The sequence below is a fragment of the Aotus nancymaae genome, unplaced genomic scaffold (assembly GCF_030222135.1).
Source record: "Aotus nancymaae isolate 86718 unplaced genomic scaffold, 86718_ANA_hifiasm-v0.15.2.pri h1tg000043l, whole genome shotgun sequence".
Taxonomy (NCBI): domain Eukaryota; kingdom Metazoa; phylum Chordata; class Mammalia; order Primates; family Aotidae; genus Aotus; species Aotus nancymaae.
Genome location: NW_026988457.1, coordinates 11,771,174 through 11,792,739, shown reverse-complemented (window position 1 = coordinate 11,792,739; position 21,566 = coordinate 11,771,174). Strand labels below are relative to the sequence as shown.

Here is a 21,566-nt window from a genome sequence, read left to right as displayed (position 1 = left end):
CCAATATCTTAGTTGCTGCAGAATAAAACAAAAGTTCAGGTTTTCTTGTTTTTACCAGAAATGTGAACAAACTTAATAATGTCTTCCATTGACTATGTAAATGATTTTTAATCACACCTCTTCCCCTTTCTAAATAAATAAACAAACAAAATGGATCTCACGACTGGGAGAATAACTGAACAAGTTTCATTTTAGCTTCAGTGCACATTTCCTGGGCATTCATAAGCCAGCAACTGGTGTTTACAATCCAGCTGTCCTCCAGAGAGTAGAAATAAAATATTACCTAGTATTAGTGTGAGTTAGAATAAAACTCTTCATGGTAAATTTGTGATAATTGAGGGTCCTAATATGTGACCTTTTAAATATAAGCTTTTGTTTTATTATTTTGACTTCTATTGTGACATTAATCACATTTTTCTTTCCAGGTCAGTGTCCCTACTGCTCAGTTACTGTATGTCTATGGTCTAATTTAATTTTATAATTGAGCTAAGTAAAATACTGTATGGGAAAATTATACAGATCACAAAATGTCCCATAATAATATTAGCTGGAGCCGTTATGAAATGGCTGATATTCGACTGTTCTTGACCTACAGAAACGGTATTCACTTAGTTCAGACTCTACCAAAACCTCACTATTTAATGGTTCAAATCAAGAAGCCCCATTTAGTACACCTGGATGTGCTAGCAGGCCACTGAGTGTACGCAAAATTGACTTGAAGTTCTTAGAATCTAAGCACAGATAGATAGAGGTACAGATATCTCTTTATATAGCTGTATCTAGGTAGATAGCTCACACACCCCCACATGCACACATACATATTCATATTGTTTTAAGCCTTTTAAATGGATAGCTTCTAAAATGGATTAGTACTTTTATAACTCATTAAACTGAATAAACCAAACAAAATAGGAACTTTCTGAATGAATCAGACATCAGAATGGACATCAACTCTTCTACCATGAATGTAATACCATGATGCCAGTGAAACCGATTGAGTTATATTAGTTCTTACTGAAGTATCCCCAGAATATTGTGCTTTTTAAGCTTTGGTCAGTTTTAACAGATTTTCTATTTTGTCTACTATTGTATCTCTGCTCTCATAGGATCTATAACAAGTCCTAACCCCATTTATTTATGGCTTCTAACATTCTTTGGATTTAGAAAACAGATCACCAAATTTGTAATATTTTTAGGTAAAGCATAAAAGCAAATATTCTGTGAAATTGATGGTGTATGAGTTTCTTCTCCAAGGGAGAGCAAAGAGTTTTATGGCTTGACTTTTGTGACTTAACTAATTGATTCTCAGTTGTGTTCCAAATATATAAGATTGCCAGATAAGTATTTGTGGATAAATGAGATGTTATAGGAGGAAGCCAGGGAGGGTAAATCTGATGCAGAGCTGGTGGAAATGAGCTAACTATTCTATCTTAGTTTGAAATTCCTTTTTTTTTTTTTTTGGCTACTTTCAGAATCATTGAACCCTTAACCATTGACCTTGGATGGATGTGGCAACTGAGTCACAGATATTGTGACTTTTAAATCTTTAGGTTGAGTTGATAGCACTCAGTTTTCAGTGTGGTCTCCAGTGGTCTCCACAATAATGAAATCTTAGTTGCTTGGATGATTTGCTCAATCTGTATATATTTCTTATGTTCTGTCCTGAAAATAAGTTCCATCGTATAAATTAAAGGTAAGGAAGTCTGTTGCATAAATTTAAGCTCATTTTAAATCCTAAACTTAAATTGAATGTTAACTGTTTCACAGTTACAATATTTTTCAAATGGCAAAATTGCAAATCTACCTCTGTAAATAATATTGTGGGAAAATCACAATTGCAGTGTTGGAAAATACTGTTCCTATCAATACTACTTTTTCATATTTTCTCATTTCATATCCATTTACACCCTTGACCAAGACAAATTAGGACATTTCTTATTATAACGCTAACCCTTTATAACTGTATAAGTAAAAATTACTTTATTAATTTGTCAGGTTTAGAATTAGGTGTTAATGTCTTTGGTTTGCCATTTAAGTACCTTTTACACATATGTGTTTAGTGCATATTTCAAGTAACAGTCGTGAAATGTAGTAAGGAATATCACTGGTCTTTCAGAGCAGATGATCAATTCACAGTTGATGTGGACATCTGTATCTGTGTGCGCTGGCGGCCCATGTAGCAGAGATGCAGTGGAAAAGCCTCCCCACTTTGTGAGGCAAGTAGCACCTCCCTTGCCCTATTAAAGCTGCAGACTAGGAATAAGTTTCCATTTTTGCATTGACATGGCTGAGGCAGTTTTAGAAGGTCTGACAGCGTTGGGATTATCTTCCCAGATCAGATGACTCCTAATGCATCTGCTCACATTGTTTTGCCAGCTTTCAATTGGCCAGGTTCCCCAGTAAGTTCCTTTCATTGCAAATTTTATCCCCTTTACAAAATAGAATATTGCTCTTAGTTTTGTCCTGAAAAAAGCACATTAAATAATTCATTATAGTCTTCCAGTAAATGATTCCTGTTATAGGCATTTTAAATATTTCCAAATGATCTTGTTGGATTAATATCAGTAAGTTAAAAGTGTATTTCACCAGTCTGAATTTAGAGTGCTCTCATGAATGATGGTTTGGACAACCAAAAATTCTGTTAGAAAGAATTATAGCCATGTGATTTCTGTTAATGAGGCTTTTCTATATTTAAATCTAGAACCACCACCAAACCTAGTCATAGCAATTTTGTACATTAAGTCGTACATTGTTTACAGAAAATGAAAGTAGAATGGGAATGATGAATTTCTATTGTGCCTAATGTCTGCTCTTACTTTTCCTAATTACATGATTTAGCCAATGCACCCGATTCTTTAGATAACCTTGTTCCCGCCTCTTTAAAGTATCTTTCTCTATTTTGCAAACTTCGCCACTTTCCTACCTAATGAATAAATATGCATGAGGCAGTACAGACAAAGCTCCTACATAGAAGCAGGCCGTGTTCCATAATGTATTTGTTTGGACCTCAGAATATACTATGACATGTAGGATCTGAGGCCGACAGACAAGAGCGTACTTAACACAAAATCTACACTGAATAACAGTGCTATCGAACTGAGTCATCTTGGAGAACGTTATTTCTATGAAAAGTGAGGCTTCCAAAAATTTAAATGCAAGCAACAAATCTGCTCTTACTGAAACTCTGTAGCTTTGAGATCTGTGCCTTACCACCACCCCTGAGAAGTGGGAAGAGACTCCCACAGTTCTGAATGTGTGATTGATTTGACTTGGTGCCTGGCTACAATGAAGGAGATTAGGAGTTTGGGAAGAGGGGAACACAGATATTCTGGGTCAAGGAGTTAGAGTGAAGACGGGAGGACTATGTGAAGGTTCTGGATTGAGGAAAAAGGAATGGAAGAACATCCCACATGAATGCTCTCATTTTTTCTTATAATTTCCCCTTATCTTTTCTGTTTCTCACTTTCTAGACTTGAAAATTATCAATAATTTATGGAGGTAGAGAAGAGCAATGGCCCAAATACTTACTAGATCGAGGATGTAACTCCCTCTTCTACATCCTTCCCTGTTCCTGTCTTGCTCTGTGAGAACTCAACCCTTGAGTGACCTTGGTGCCACTGGGTGAGCTGAGTCCTGAGTGCAGAGTATACTCCATGTGTTGTTTAAGAGGCCTGAAGTCCAGTAACAACAGGTGAGGGAAAGGGGATTCTCCTTTCAGACTCTCTGGGCTTGCAGATCTTATTGGTTAGATTACCGCTTTTCATCTAGAACACACAGTATCTTTCAAGGAGTACTCTCCAACTCAAGAATTCAAGATCTGATCTTACCTATGGGGTGGAGTTTAATGAGTCTGATGAAAAATTGGCAATTTGACCAGGATCTTCTTAAAGACTTTACTCCTAAGTTAGATACATCAATTAAAAAAAAAAAAAAAAGATGTAGCGAAGTATAGGTATTATGAACAGCAAGAGAAAGTTTAAAAAAAAGGTTATAAAATTTTCCCTTATAATTTCATCTGTTTTGGGATACTCAAGAGTGTCTGCACTGTACGAAATGAGGCACACTCAAAATCAGTGCATACTGATCCTTTTGTGGTTCATAAGCGTGATGATGAGTTTCACCATAATGTGTGACATGTGCCTCCTTTAGCCTTATTAGAATGTTGGCACATTACCTATCTGATATGAAAAAAAAAAAATCAGTACATATTTAACTCTGTGTTCCTATACAGGGCCGACTTAGATTTGTGGTTTGAAAGGATTTGGGCTCTGATTTGTTCATTTAATAGTCTGTGGCTAATTAACTGAGTTGGTTAGAATTCAGCTCTGGAGAGCTTAAGGTCAAGGGCTCAATTTCCCTGTGGACCAGTTTATCTTTTCTGTTTCATGGTCATTGATTACGCTCCTAATCCCTATTCAGGTGACTTGCAAAGTTATATTATTGATTATGAGGGATTGGATATGGACAAATTAAAGCAAAACCTTTACCAGAACAAATTTGTTGCATATAGTTGACAACTCAAAATGGCATGCCACTTAGTATGGTGAAGTTTGGTGTTGGATGGGACCTAAATGAAAAAAGCACTTTGCCACTTAACTAGAGCACTTTGGGCAATATGGTTTACTTTCCTAAATGTTAGTTTCTCTATCTACAAAATGAGGATGATGTCAGCCTCATAGGGAAGCTATGAGGATCACTGAGATCCTCAGATACAATGTTGGCTGTGGTACACAGCTGGGACATGATCTTTGTTTACACTGGCCTAGTTCTCTCAGGGTATACTGTCCCATGCTGAATGTCCTAGGGCCTCTGCTAACTCTGTGCTCTGCCGATGGTATCTGTTAAACTCCTGCACCCACCATAGTTCACCAACAGCTGTCTGCAGCTATACATCAGGAGAGCTTGAGAGCTTGCCTATGAGGACAGTTTGTTCTGTGATTTATCTTATTTCATAGCACCTTTCAACTGAATGGTTCTGAGTGGTAGGAATTACAGTGTACGAGGAGAGGATGGGAGTCTCATAAAAATGTGCACAAAAGATAAGTAGACCTACTCTGTTGGAGGAGATTACATAGATGGACTTCAGGCTGTATCTGAATCTTAAGATTTCTTCCACTTTATCAGGGCCTTCCAATGAGTTCTCATCATAAAGTCATTTTCAAGTTTGTGCTCCTAACTACTACGTTCATTTCCTCATTTGTAAATTTGTTCATCTCCCAGGAGAGGATTGAAACTAATAGGTATCATAAAGAAAACTTGGCATACAAATTATAAATAAGATCAATAAAAATATGATGGAATGATGCTTTTAAATTCTCCTTCTAAGATTATTAGCTTTTTCTGTGGAGAGAAAAATGCAAATGTGATGCTAATTATGAAGATCCATCTGTTGTACTTAAAGTACCACAAAAAAAAAAGCCTAAATTTAAAGCTCTTCTGTAGTACTTTGCAATCTTTGAAGACTCATTTTGGAGAGGCTGTTTCCATTTCAAACAAACTTTGATATCCTCTAAGGTAGGATGTCTACTTGAAAGACTCTGAGATGCTATTTGAAGAGGCCAGTTTATTCTCATGTACCACTCTTGTTTGTTTTATTCTGCTGTACCAAATATGTACTTAATGGGCAATGGAATAATTATTTGGAAAGAATGGTTAAGTAAATTATGAGAAGAAAACATTAGGTAACTACCAACCCCTGAGTACTTACTCAGCTCAGAATTTGTTTCTTTTAATACCTGTCCTGGGCAGGGATTCTAAAGAGTACTTTAATAAACATTTATTGAAATCTATTCTATACTCAGTCTTAGACTGAGCATTCTCTTAGTATTTTGGGTCAGGTCCAATTTAGGAGTTGGGTGAGAAATTCATCTGACCTCTCTCATTGTGTGTTTTTTAACTTGTAAAACTGGAAAATTTACTTTCAATAAATCTTCACAAAGTCCCCTGTTAAAAAACCTAAGTATTGTTAAAGCCCCAAATCCATGTTCTTTCCATTGTGTGATGTGATGTCATATGGTATAGAGATATTTATAAGTTATCATGGTAAAAGGACTTAGTCCATGTCATGCTGCTCTAATAAAGTATCATAGAATGGATAATTTATAAACAATAGAAGTTAACTGGGCTTACAGTTCTGGAGGTTGGGAAGTTCAAGAGCAAGGAGATGTGTCTTGTGAGGACCTACTTGCTGCATCTTAGTAAGGCTGAAAGCATCACATGGTGATGGTGTGCACAAGAGATAGCTAGAGAGGACTGAACTCACTCCTGTGATAATGACAAACTCACTCCTGAGGTGATGACATTAATCCATTAATAAGGGCAGCCCTGCTTCTGTGGCCTTTCTGGGCTCAGTCCACCAAGCAGCTCTCACAGGTTAAAGTCTTGGGCTGCTGTTTTTCCAGGCTAGAGTTGGACATTGGTGGCCCTGTGGTTCGTGGTCTCAGGGGCCACACCACTCCCATGGCTCCACTAGGCATTGCTCTAGCAGGGACTCTCTGCAGTGACTACCCCTGTGACAAGTCTTTGCCTGGCTCCCAGGCTGTCTGTAACGTCCTTTGAAACCTAGATGGAGGCTACCATGGCCCCACAGCGCTTGCATTCTGTGTGCCTTCAGAAATAGCACCATATGGATATTACCAAGATTTATAGCTTGTACCTTGTAGAGTGGCAGGTCAAGCCACACCTCAGCTCAGGGCAGCTGAGGGGTGCTGTACCAGAATTCCAGGAGTGGAGTCCCAAGGCAGTGTAGGGCAGTGAATGTTGAGGTCATGTAGGTGCCTCTCTGGAAACCTTGCCCTTGAGGTACTAGCTTGCCTTGGGGATCTTTGAAATGCCTATTGTCCTGTAGTCTTGATGAGTAGAACCTGGCATCCTTCTATCCATATGAACCTCTTTAGCAAATGTCTCTTGGCCATACCTTGGTATTCTCTCCTAAAGAATAAAAACAAACTTTGTTATTCTTTACAAGGTCAGGCTGATAGTTTTCCAAATCTTTCCATTCTGCTTTCCTTTTAATTATAAATTCCATTTTACATCATTTCTCTCTTCCTTCATTTTACTGTAAGTATCTAAAAGAAGCCATGCAGCAGCTTGAACAGTTTGTTGCTTAGATATATTTCTTCTGCCAGATATCCTAGTTCCTCACTCTTAAGTTCTGCCTTCCATGAAGTTCTGGACATGGACATCATTCCATGAAGTTCTTTACAACTGTATAACTAAAATAAAGATGGCCTTTATTCCACTTTCCAGTGCTCCTTGACTTATTATGTGGTTATATCTTGATAAACAAATTCTATGTTGAAAATACAGTAAGTAAAAAATACGTTTAACACACCTAACTTGCTGAACATCACAGCTTAGCCTAGCTACCTTAAACATGCTCAGAATGCTCACATTAGCCTATAAACAAAAGCCTATTGTATAACCAAGTGTGGAATAGTTCATGTAATTTATTGAATACTATATTGAAAGTGAAAAACAAAATGGTTGTATAGGTACTGAAAGTACTGTTTCTATTGAATGCATATTACTTTCACACCATCATAAAGGAAAAAAATTGTTTAAATTGAGGACCATCTACATCTTGCTTCTCATGTCTGTCTGACACTGTATGAGAATAGCCCTTACACTCTCTGTTTCTACCAACATTCTGACCATGACCAGTTAAGTAATCCCTAGGAAGATTTAAGTTCTCCCTACAGCTCTTGTCTTCTTCTGAGCCCTCACCAGAATTGCTGTTACTACTCCATTCACAGCAATCTAGGCTTTTACTAGCCTGATGCTCCAAATTCTTCTAGCCTCTATGCATTACCCAGTCCTAAAGCTGCTTCCACTTTTCAGGTATTTGTTAAAGCGGTAACCCCATTCTCTGTACCATTTTTCTGTCTTAGTCTGTTTTGCGCTACTATAACACCAGAGATTTGGGAGTTTATAAAGAAATGAAGTTTATTCTGCTCATGGTTCTGGGGCTGGGAATTCCAAGACTGAGGGACTGCATCTTGTGAGGGTCTTCTTGCTGTGTCATCCCATGGCAGAAGGCAGGAGGGCAAAAGAGTGCATGAGAGAAAGAGGAAGAAAAGGGGCCAGAACTCATCCTTTTATCATGAACCAACTCCACAATAACTAACCAACTCCCATGTTAATTAACTCACTCCTGCAGTAACATCATTAATGCATTTATAAGGGCAGAATTCTTGCAAACCTACTCACCTCTTAAAGGTCTCACTTCTAAATGCCATTGCCTTGGGGATTCAGTTTCCAACACATGAACTTTGGAGGATGCATTGAAGCCACAGCAGGGACTAATGGAAGACACTAGATATTTTCAACTCTCTGAAAAAGGAGAGAATGAGAGAGAGAGAGAGAAAAAATAAGAGAAAGAGAGAAAAAGAGAGAGAGAGAGAGGGAGAAACAAGCTTTCAGTTAGCTCAGGAACTGAGCCATGAGGGCCAGCTCTGATTGAGGACAGTAGTATTTGAAATGAGCCCCTGAGTTGTTCTCACCATAAAAGCCAGGGATGGAGCTTTAAGGAGATTGTTCTCAATAGTGCCAAATGATGCAGAGAAGTCCAAAAGAGTGAGAACAAAGACAAGGCAAAAATTCACAGTACGAGGAAAAAAAATAGAATTACAGAGCCCAAAGAACTTCTGAGATCTCTATTAATATAGTACACATACTAGAAAACTAAGATCAAGAAAGATAAAAACACTTAGGCAGAGCTACACAGCTAACCAGCAGTCGTACCCAGATCAGTTCTGTCTCCTAATTCCCAGCCTACATCTTCTCCTTTCATGCCTTCCTTTCCCTTTGTAGCTAGTCAGCACCGATGCAGACTCTTGGCACTTTCCAAAGTTTTGATTTTAGTGACATTTTAAATGTGAACATGAATCTCACCAGAAAGTTTCTCCACACATGGAAACTGATTTGGGGCAATATAAGTGTTAAACATATTTCTCTTAAGGGTTGCTCAAGAGCTTCTTATATTGAAAAACTTACACATCATCTCATAATAGCTAAAAATGTATACCCTGATAAGAAGTAAAGGGAATCTGTGATATGACATTCATAACAATTTAACAGAATACTTATTGACATATTCAGATTTTTCAATTATCTAATATATATATATTTTTAAAAAGACTTAATTATTTCCCATGATCATAGAAGACTATTTAATATGTAGAGACACCTAAAGAAGTTTTAGCTGGCTGGTCGTGGTGGCTCACACCTGTAATCCCAGCACTTTGGGAGGCTAAGGAAGGCAGATCACCTAAGGCCAGGAGTTCAAGACTAGGCTGGCCAACGTGGTGAAACTCTGTCTCCACTAAAAATACAACATGCCTGTAATCCCAGCTACTCGGGAGGCTGAGGCAGGAGAATCACTTGAACTTGGCAAGCAGAGGTTGCAGTGAGCTGAGGCCGTGCCATTGCACTCCAACCCCAGGCAAGAAGAGTGAAACTCTGTCTCAAAAAAAGAGAAAAGTTTTAGAAGTTTTAAAAGTTAGAAGTTTTTTTTTTTTAAAAAAAAAAAAAGAAGTTTTATCCCAGGTGCAATGCAGTGGCTTACAGCTTTAACCTCAGCTCTTTGGGAAGCTGACTCAGTCAGATTGCTTGAGCCTCGGAGTTCGAGACCAGACTAGGACACATGCTGAAATCCCATCTCTACAAAAATATAGTAATTAGCTGGGCACAGTGGCATGTGCCTGTAGTCCTAGCTACTTGGGAGACTGAGGTGGTAGGATCCCTTGAGCCCAGGAGGTCAAGGCTGAAGAGGGCCGTAATCATCCCTCTGCACCCCAGCCTGGGTGACAGAGTGAGACCCTGTGTCAAAATAATAATAATAAGTATTTTTTGTTTTCAGGAATTCTGAATTTAATTGATGAGAAAATTGAAGCAATATATCAGGAATGGGGTAGACTTTTTCCTCCATTTGCCTCCATGGTGGTCCTATAAATTGCTGCCCCAGCCATATTTTAAATTCATACAGCTAGGGTAGTTTAGGTGTTTTGTTAGGTATTTTTGACTTCCTGATCAATTAATAGCCTAATAAACAATGCATTTAGCAAGGCAGGGGCCAGGTACTGTGGCTTACACCTATAATACCAACACTTTGGGAGGCAGAGGCAGGAGGATCACTTGACCCAAGAGTTCAAGACCAACCTGAGCAATGTAGAGGGATCGTTTTAATCCTGGTGAAGGCAAATGGGGAGCAAGGCATTTCCCATAGCCAGAGCAAGAGGAAGAGAGGGAGTGGGAAGGTGCTACATACTTTTAAACAACTAGATCTCATGAGAACTCACTCACTAATACAAGAATAGCACCAAGGGGGATGGTGTTAAATCATTCAGGAGAAACTGCCCCCATGATCCAATCACCTCCCACCAGGCCCCACCACCAACATTGGAGATTACAATTCGAGATGATATTTTGGCAGGGAGACAGATCCAAACCATATTTATTACCAATTATAATGATGTCTAAGGAAAGCAGGATTAAACAGAGAGCTAAAATCTAATTACACCAATAACAATAATACTAATATTATGATTATAAAAGCACAGCAGCTTACATGTTTTGAGCTCTAGTAGATGGTAATCTACTAGAATATGTAAGCCTTTTTATATTATAATAAATCTGTAAAGTTTTTCACCTTTTGAATGAGGAGAGGTCTAAACAGGTCATAAAATATATCCAGGGATTTAGAGCTGCGGATTTCATCACAGGTCTGTCGGGTTCCAGTGGATTAACTACTGTGCAATCAAGTGGCTAAGTGGACCCAACAGGTAGGTCACTCTTAAGATTCACATACACCTCCCATTGTTGGGGCCATAGCTGTATTTAACAGCTATTGTTAGCCACCCACTGGGATGCTGAAAAGTCAGACTAACTCAGGAGATTACAGTGATCAACATGATGTTGATATGTAACCTGCAAAAGGTGTGACCACACAAACCATAATATCACTGTGCTTTATAATACATAATTTTAGAGAACAGTGATTTTAGTATTTGTTGATAATCTGCAGATGAGGGGAAAAGTTGTTTTATAGGGTAGTATAGTTTTTGTGAGTATTGGTAGGAACTAGAAGGTTAAAAACTCTTGACCAGGGGCAGGGGCTATGGAGAAGAAATATATATATCAAGAATTGCATCAAAGCAGGAAGAAAGGAAGAGACTGAATAAAAATGAAGAGGGCAATGAAAAGGGTAAAGGTGTTTCTCTAGACAAAAACTATTATTATGTATGACATAGTTGAGTTATTCATTTGTTTGTTAATTTGTTACTTTTTATTTAAGCAAGCTATGCTCATTTAAAAAATGTTAACAGGACAACAAAAATAAAAATTATATTACTCATAATTTCAAACTTTGCAGGTATAGTTAACATTGAAGTACATCTCTCTTCAGTTATTTTTCTGTGCATGTCATGTATTATTTTGGGATCTTTCCTCATGTACTTATCTAGAATATTCAGTAGCTACACAAAATTTTCTTATATTACTGGTTTTCAAATGATTTGGCCTCGGGACCACATGCTTAACAGTTGTTAAGGATTCCAAAGGATTCTGTTTTATACTATTGATATTTACCTTAGTAAAAATTAAACTGAGAAAAGCTTAACATATCTATATATTTATTACTTTAAAAATAATATTAAACCTAATATATGTTAATGTAAATAAATATATTTTCCAGAACAAAAAAGTAGTTAAGAGTGACATTGTTTTTCAATTTTTTGTGCACATCACTTCTTTAGTGACTGGTTTAATAGAAAATAGCTAAATCCTCATATTGTGCACATGACCTGTTTCAATATGTTGTTTTGATTGAAAATATGAAGAAAATACAGGTTCATACAAATATGTAGTTATTAAAGTGGTCTTTTAATAGCATTTTGAGATAATTTTTTATGTACTTCTTTGATACCACACCAAAACTTGACAGGTAATTGTTTCTAAAGGTTGGTTGAAATGTGGAGTCCATGAGCTCTTCGTATTCTGCTATATATGTATGTAGTAGATACATATGTATATATTAAATCCACCATCCTGTCTTGCATTTTAAATGGAGACTTTACCCATGCATAAATCTGTAACATGTACATTAGTCATTTGGAAAATAACCTTCTGAATCATATAGAACTTATAAATGTTGATATAGTTTACTTTATAATATATAAAATATCATATTTATTAATACCACTAATGACCTCATCTAAAGATCTTTAAATACTGAGAAGCTGCCAAGCATACTGTGACAGAAACAAGTCTTCCAAAATTCTTATTTTTGCTTGAAAGCTCAAATTTTACCATTAATAACAAAAACCTGTCAATTTGAGTTCATTTTCCTCTTAGATAAAACGTTTGCCCAGTGCTCAAGTCTGGACAACAATATTTTGTCATTTGTTGTTTCAAGTGAAATGTTTTCATAAAGAAATAAGGTTTAATTTAGTTTGAAACTCAAAAACCCATTACAGAAGTGCTTTATCTCAAGATAGCCATCATCTTTCTATGTGCATAGTTCTCATTTTGTCACAGAATATTAAAAAGACATGTGCTCAGAGGTTGATTTACTTCTTTATCAAGGATATTCTCAAGTAACATTGACATTTTTTGATTGCAAGCGTAGAGCTGAAATCTACATGGCCAGGAGTAGTACAGTTTGATGCTACAATCTTGATTCATGCTAAGGTCCATGCAATTTAACCCACCATTTGATTTCGCCAAGGATGTCACCTTGGCAAAAATGGGTAGTAACATTGCAATGTTACTATGAAAGCAAGTTTAAAAACAATTTAACTTGACACCAAAATGATTAACACATTTATAGCAATTTGACTATTATATAATATGCAAAGGAAAAATGAAATTGGAATCACTCATGTTGCAAATGCTTGATAGAGAAACAGTGTCAGAGCAGAAAGCATGGACTCTGGAGTTAGAATACTGCTGCCTTCTTTGTGTGCTTATTAGCTGTATGACTTTGGATGAGTCATTTAATTTCCCAGATTCTTCATCTGTAAAGGTCAATAATATATTTTCTTACAAAGATGTTGGAAAGGCAAAACAAGACTATGTGTGGAAAGTGCCTGATACAGTACCCAGCATGTAGTAGATCTTCCCTAACTAGAAGCTGTTATATTTTTATTAATAACATCCCCAAATCAAGGGCTGAGGCCAACAAATCTCTTATCTAGACCCACACTGTCTCTGAGCATGCAAATCAAAGAATCCATTGGTAGATGTAGTTGCAGAAGATAGGAAGAAAAATAGGAATACAAAAGCCTAATACAAGAGTCTATAAGAGTCATCAAAACAGAAAGAGGGGCATAGATAGCAGACTATTTGCTATCTTTTATTCCCCAGAAAGCCAGGGAAACAGGAGCAGGAAATTGATGGGTTGAAGGGAGTAGAAGAAACAAAGTTCATCCCAAAGGAGACTCCTGGTGACTGCTGGATTATTCAGACTTCCTGGCTGAGAGAGCAGGTTTACAGGGCCAGGGTGGGATGGATAGGAATTCTTATATTTTTAGGCTGAATAAGAATTTTCTTGTCAACATGACAGCTTTGAGCGCAATCAAGGGCTTCAAATTTTCACGACATCTGAGGTTACTCAATTTATACTTGACTTGCCAGTTTTGTTATTATCTCCAGTGTCATATTGGATTCTTGGTAATAATTGTTTGTCACTGAATATCAGAGTGACACTAATTCTTTCTCTGGGGTCTTCTGTACAGATCACTGACTTTAAACAGATGTACATGTCCAGATGTCTGCAACCTTGTCAGGAGTTTCCTCTGGCTTAATGGGTGCTTTTTGATATTCATTAAGCACTCCTCAACATGATAGATCATCAAAGGATTATGTGTATTACATGCCCTTTACTTTAAAAGTGTATTAAAGATAGAATTGCACATATGCCTCTATCATATAAGTTATAAAGCTCTTGATCCCCAAAAAATCCCAGTCACTTCCAGTACTTAGCTTTATTAGAATTTATTTTGTTTTATTTTTTAGTTAATTGGTTGACTTGTTTGCTAGAGTTAAATATACATCATGGTGAAAGTTAGATGCTGTTTAGAAAATAAAAAAGAATTACTCACCAAATTAGTTGTTTCTTAACAACTTACTGATACCTAATTATCAGAGCCTTACAACAATTTAGAGGTAGGAGAGCTTAGCTGACCAGCTTAGTTCTCCTACCTCTAAATTGGGATAAGTCTCCAATCTGTTGATCAGGAGGCAAGATCTGCTGACTGGATAGCTTGAATGGATTTTTGCATATGTATTTCTTAGCCTTGTAGGAGGATAACTAGAAAATAATTTATTTTCTGTTTTAGTATTTGTTTTCATATTAACAAGATACGTATTCTATACTTCAGCCATAAGATTGGGGTAAAACAAAAATGTTTAGTCATCAGTTCAGTGATAGATTGACTGACTGATTAATTAATTGTCTCAATGATCATGTATTTGCTGCTTATTATGTGCCAGGTAGTGTTCTAGATCCTACAGAAACAGCAATAAATAAAACTGATGAAAATATCTGTACTTGTGGGGTTTAAATTCTGGGAGTGGAGTGGGAGGAGGGAGAAACGAACAATTTTTTTAAAGTAAATTATAAAACACATTGAAAGATACTAAGTGCAAAGGAAGGAAAAACTAATAAAGCCAGAAAAGGAAACAAGAACTGCCTGGAACAGAGGTGGGTTGCAATTTTAGTGGGGCAGTTGAGGAAGACCTAATTGAGAGTGAGATTTGAACAAAGATGACATAGGAGAGAGGATGAACCCTGCAGCGGAAGGGAGCATTTCAGGCCAAGGGGTAAGCCTACACAGAGGCACTGAGGGGAGTCAGCAGGGGTGGTAGCATGTATAGAATGTGAGGTCAGAGAGAGGAGTGAAGAGGGAGGGAATGGACAGAGGAGAGAGCCATTATAAAGTCTGAGCACAGTGTAAAGTGATCTGCCTTATGTTTTAATAGAATCACTCTTGTCACTGTGTTAAAAAGACTGGAGAGGGTGTGTCTTAAATTATTTGTGCTGTTATAACAAAATACCACAGACTGGGTAATTTTGAAATAAAAGAAACTTGTTTCCTCACAGTTGGAGGCTGGGAAGTCCAAAATCAAGGCACCAGCAGGTGTCTGGTACAGGCTCATTCATCTAGGTGTCCTCATTTGGTACAAGGGATGGAAGGGTAAAAGGGACCTGAGCTGGTTCCTTCCAGCCCTTTTATAAGGCACTAATCCATTCATGAAGATGGAGCCCCCTTGACTTAATTATTTCTCAAAAGGCCCTATGTCTTAATACCACCACAATGGAGATTCAGTTTCAATACCTGAATTTGGGGGGACATATGCAGACCATAACAGGGAGTAGAAACAGACACAAGGAAAAAGCTTGGGAGGCATTGTAGATAAGCCAGTTGAAACATAAGGGTGGCTTGGGCCAGAGTGATAGCTGGGTGGTGAGAAATGGTCAAATGTTTTAAAAATAGAACCAACAGGTTTGCTGACAAATTTGGTGTGCAATATGAGAGGAAGTCTCCCAGAATTCTCCAGGGCTTTTGGCTTATGTAACAAACAATGGGAGTTTGGAGTTTTCATCAACTTAAATGGAGAAAGACAGTGTATGGGTAGTTTTTTTAAGTGAGGAGGCAATATTGATCAAGTATTCAGTTTCAGACATGTTAAGTTTGAGATTTCCAATAGACATCAAAGTAATAAGAAATGATGGAAGGTTGAGAAGAACAATGGATATTTCAGTCTTGGGATTCAGAAAAAAGGTATGTGCTGGAAGTAGAAGTTTGTAGGTGTCAGCATGTAAATAATGTTTCAGATCAGCTTTCCCAAGACGCAGATAATGAGATGAAGATTTGCACCCAGACATGTATTGGCAAGGACTTTTGAGATTAATAACTGTGAGGAGTAAACAAGTAGGAATGGACAGAGGGAAAAGTTGGGCTGCAATAAGATCAGAAATAAATCCTTCCACCAGTCTTATGGAGAGCTCTAGAGTTGGAAAAACCTTGCAGAATTGTCATAATTTATGCCCCTACATTAGCCAGTTACTTGATACCCAAGCTTGTGACCTTGAGTGAGTCAACTTTCTTCAGCTGAGGGCAGTTGCTTGCTGAAGATGGGGAATAAATTTTGAGAAATCAACCATTAGCATTCTCAGCAATGAGGGAAATGAGTGTTTCAATCCTAAAGGGCAGAGCATCTGAGTGCAGGTAGTATTTAAATCCACAAGAAGAATGAGAGCAGTAAAGAATTGAATGTGCTGAGCCCTGAGCCTTACGGCATTATGAAGTTAAGAAGTTTAAGTAATAAGATAGAAAGAGCAAAGATCTCAGAGACAGAGTATTCAGTGTTGCTGAATGATTGCAAGGAGGGTATGGTGTGCTACAAGCCAGAGAAAGAAACATACTTTAAGGAGACAGTGATCACCTGTGTCAAATGTTGCAAAAAGGTCAAGTTTAATAAGAGTTGAGAATTGACCTTTGGATTCAGCAAGATAAAGGAAGTGAATGGCCTTGACAAAGACTTGTTTCAGTAGAATAGTAGGAATGAAAACCAGACAGAAACAGGTTCAAAGTAGAATGGGAGAAAGGATTTGGAGAAGTGAGTGTATATAATTCTTTTCAGGAGTTTTGTCATAAAGAGGATTAGAAAAAACAGTATCAATAATCACATTAAATATAAATGGTCAATATATCGATATTGAAAAATCAATATCAGTAATCACATTAAATACAAATACAAAAATAAAAATAAAAAAATTGTGGGTAAAAATAAAAAGTAAAAATAAATAAATACAAATACAAGGCAAAGATTGTCAGATTGGATAAAGATGTAATACCCAACTATATGTTGCCTATAAGAAATGCACTTTAAATTTAAAGGCACAAATAAGGTAAAAATAGAAGGATGGAAAAAGAGATACCATGCAAACACTAATCAAGAGAAGACTGGAATGGCTATATTAATAGCAGACAAAGTGTTTTTCAGAGCAAAGATTGTTATCAAGAAGAAAGAAGATCATGTCCCAAAGATAGACTGGTCAATTCATCAGAATACCTTATAATCCTGAATATGTAGGTACTTATTTATAGAGCTTCAAAATACATGAGACAAAAATTAATAAAACTGCAAGGAAAAATAGAGAAATCCACAATTATAGTCAGAGATTTTGATATTCCTCTCCTGAGAACTGATAGAACAATTAGAAAAAAACCAGTAAGGTTATAGACAACTTCAACAACACTGTCAACTTGATCTAATTGACATTTGCACAATAATCTCCCAAACAACAGCAGAATACACATTTTTTTTCAAGTGTAAGAGGAACACATATGATAAAACAAGTCTCAGTAAATTTTAAAAGATTCAAGTCATACATGTTGTTTGACCACAATGGAATTAACTTAGAAGTAAGTATTATAAAGATATCTTAAAAGTAGTGAATTATTTGGAAATGAAATAAGACATTTCTAAGTAATAAGACATTCCATAAGTCAAAGAAGTCAAAAGGAAAATTAGAAAATACTTTGAATGAAGTGAAAATAAAGAGATATCCATCAAAATTTGTGAGATGCTGCTAGAGCAATATTTAGAGCAGAATTTACTCTAAAGGAATATTGCTCCATTGTCTCAAATCAATGACCCCCACATCCACTTTAAAAACAAGAAAGAGAAATTCAAAGTAAAGAAAATAAATGTCACAATAGAAATCAATAAAATGAAACAGGAAAAACAATAGAGAAAATAGATAAAACCAAAAGCTTGTTTGTTGAGAAGATTGATAAAAATAATAAAGCTCTATCCAGGTTTATGAAGATAAAGAAGAATAGAAAAGATACAAATTACAAATATCAGGAATGAGGGAGGTGATATCACCAAAGATATAGATTACAGTGATAATAAGGGAAGATTATGAATCACTGCATACCGATACATTTGACAACTTAGATGAAATGGAAAATTCCTTGAAAAACACAACAAAAGGAAACAGAAAATATTAGTAGTTCTGTATCTATTTTAAAAATCAATTTGTAATGAAATACCTTCTTTATAAGAAACTTCATGTCCAGTCGACCTCCCTGATGAATTCTATGAAACTTCTAAGAAAAAGTAATATTAATTTCACAAATCTCTTGTAGAAAATTGAATATGAGAGAATACTTCTCAACTCATTTTATAAAGCCAGCATTATCTACAAGACCAGAAAAAAAATATTCAAGAAATGAAACTGTATTAGTTTGTTCTCACACTGCGATAAAGAAATACCTGAGACTGGGTAATTTATAAAGAAAAGAGGTTTAATTGGTTTATAGTTCCAATGAGCCAATTCAACAGTTCCAAAGAGCCTGGATAGGAAGCATGATGCTAGCATCTGCTTTGCTTCTGGGGAGGCCTCAGGAAACTTAGAATCATGGTTGAAGGTGAAGTGGGCAGCCAACATTTCACATGGCTGGCACAGGAGGAAGAGAGAGTGGGGAGGTGCTACACATTTTAAACAACCAGGTCTCTTGATAACTCTGTCAAGTTAACTAAAGTGATGGTGCTAACCATTCATGAGGGATCCACCCCTGTGATCCAGTCATCTCCCACCAGGCCCTACCTCTAACACTGGGGATTACAATTCCACATGAGATCTGGGTAGGGATGTAGATCTGAAGCATATCAGAAGCCTACAAATCACTATCACTCATGAACTCCATTGCCAAAGTTCTTTACATTTTTTAGCAAATCACATCCAATAACTTGTAAAACAATTTTTTTTTTTTTTTAACGTATTGATGATGAGGTGGAATTTATCCCAGTAATGCAGGGCTGGTTTAACATTGAAAAAAAAAATCAATCAGTTTAAATGACAATAGTTTTAGAATTTTAAAAATTAAATCATCTGATCATTTCAATAGATGCAGTAAGAACATCTTACACAATCCAACAGCTATAACTGACAAAAACTTTTAGCAAACTAGGAATTGATGGAAACTTCCACAGTTCAATAAAGGACATCTATGAAGAACCTATAGTTAACATGATTTTTAATGGTGAGAGACTGAAAGCTTTCTCCAGTGATCAGGAACAAGGCCAGATGTCCTCTCTATCTTTCATTAAACATTCAACTGGAGATTCTAACCACTGGAATAAAGCAAGAAAAAGAAAGAAGACAAACCCAAATTAGAAAGGAAAACTATTTTTATTCTCAGATGCCATGTTTGTCCATATAGAAAACTAGAGGGACTCCTCCAAAGAAGCTTCTTGAACTAATAGATGAATTTACCAAACCCCAGGTTGCAAACAAAACCACTTTACACAAAAACCATTTCTATTTTTATATATTATCCACAAGCACATATATGGCAAGCTTTTTTTTTTTTATAAAAATGCAAAGGCAATTCAGTGGAGAAAGAATCTGTTTTTTAAAACAAAGCTAGAGCAATTGGATATTGAAATGAAATAAAATGAAATTTGATCCATATCCCACAGCATAGAAAAAAATTAACCCAAAATTGATCAATACCTGAATATAAAATCTAAAATGATAAAAATGTTTAAGTAAACATGGGAGAAAATATTTGTGAACTTCAGTTAGTCAAAGATTTTTTAGATACAATACCAAATGTTCAATCAATAAAAGAACAAATGGATAAACTGGACATAATAAAATCAAAACATTATCCTCACTAAAATATTTCTAAGGATAAGCAAAATATTTTATATACATACAATAGAATATTATTCAGCCATAATAACATTGAAGTTTTGATATGTGATGTACCATAGGTGAACCTTGAAAATGTTATTCTACAGAAATAATCCAGAAGCAAAGGGCAAATACTGTATAATTCCACATACCTGAAACATTTAGAATAGGCAAATTCATGGAAAATAAAGTATATTAGAGCTTACCAGGAAGTGGAAGGAATGGAGAATAGGGAATTATTGCTTGATAGTTACAAAATTTCTGTTTAAGGTGATGAAAAATTTTGGAAATATGGATAATGGTTATGTAACATTGCAAATCTATTTAATGCCATTCAATTGTACACATAAAAATAGTGAAAATAGCAAATTTTATGATATTTATTTCTTACCACAATCTTAAGGACTATTAAGAGAATGAAAAGACAGTTGGCTATGGTGGCTTGAACCTAGAATCCCAGCTACTCTGAACACTAAGGCTGAAGGATCACTTAAGAGCAGGAGTTTGAGACCAGTCTGGGCAACATAGTGAAACCATATCTCATATTTTTTTTTTAAAAAAACCGAATAGACAAGTTACAGACAAGGAGGAAATATTAACATATTGTATGTTAATAAAGGACTTGTGTCAGAATATATAAAGAACTCTCAAAACTTCATAATAAAATAATCCATTAGCAAAAATGGGAAAAAGATTTGGATACTTCACCAAAAACAATATGTGGACAGCAAATAAGCATATAAGATGCTCCGCATCATTAGCTATTAGGGAAATGCAAATCAAAAACCACAATACATTACCACTTCACACCCATTAGAATTGCTAAAATTAGAAAGAAAAAACATACAAAATATGGGCAAGGATAAACCTGAAGTCTCATAAAGTGCTGATGCAGTTTGGCAGTGACTTCAAAAGTTAAACATTTACCATGTGACTCAACCATTCCACTCCTAGGTATTTTCCATAAGAAAAGGAAATATATGTCCATGCATATGTAGACTTGTATACAAATGTTTAGAGCAGCTTTTTTCACAATAGTCAAGCACTAGAAAGAACACAGACATTATCAACAGGTGAATGGATAAGCAAATTGTGATATACCCATGCAATAGACTGTTACTTACAATAAAGATGAGTGAACTATTGATACATGCTCAATCATAGGTGACTCTCAAAATCATTATGCTGAAGAAGCCAGATGAAGAGTGCATATGTATTATTTCATTTATATTCTCTAAACTCTAGAGAGTACAAACTAACCTATTATGACTGAAAGCAATCCGTAGTTGCCTGTGGATTGGAGGGAGAAGTGCTGGCACAGATGGAAGGGCAGGTTACAAATGGGAACCTTTGGGGAGTGATAGATATGTTCGTTATCTTTATTGTGGCCGTGGTTTCCTGGGTATACACAGGCCTAAGCTTATCAGATTGTACCTTTCAAATATGTGGCATTTATTATATGTGTTTTACCTAATGAAAATGTCTAAAAAATTTTAAGAGTACAAAATAATACCATAACTTTAGTACTCAAATGATGCTAAGATTCTTTGCCCTATTTTTTTAAGACTTCTGGGAAATAGTCCGGGAATGTGCAGTACCCTCTCTCTAAGTTTCATATTAATATATTACAGAAAATGAGATGTTATAGCCACAGAGATTCTAGATCTCCGAAGTTATAGCAGGACATTTTTACCATTTTGAAAAATTGCAGTAACATTTTTTTTCACTTTGTAACAATCCCCATGATATTAAATTGGATGTTATCTTACTACCTATTTATGTGACTGTGGACTGACACATAAACAGGTGATAAATTTTTCTGTAGCTCCATTTTGCAATTTCCTTTACTCGTATG

At 36.1% G+C, this 21,566-nt stretch overlaps 1 protein-coding gene and 1 non-coding gene across 4 annotated transcripts in view; both read left to right on the top strand.

Moving 5' to 3' along the window:
- LHFPL6 (LHFPL tetraspan subfamily member 6) overlaps positions 1-21,566 on the top strand; it is a 398,883-nt gene that overhangs the window by 155,581 nt on the left and 221,736 nt on the right. The gene's annotated exons all lie outside the window — the stretch shown is intronic.
- Positions 4,084-4,184, top strand: LOC135268834 (small nucleolar RNA U13). Its single transcript, XR_010337169.1, has one exon. It is a non-coding gene; the product is annotated as a small nucleolar RNA U13 (small nucleolar RNA).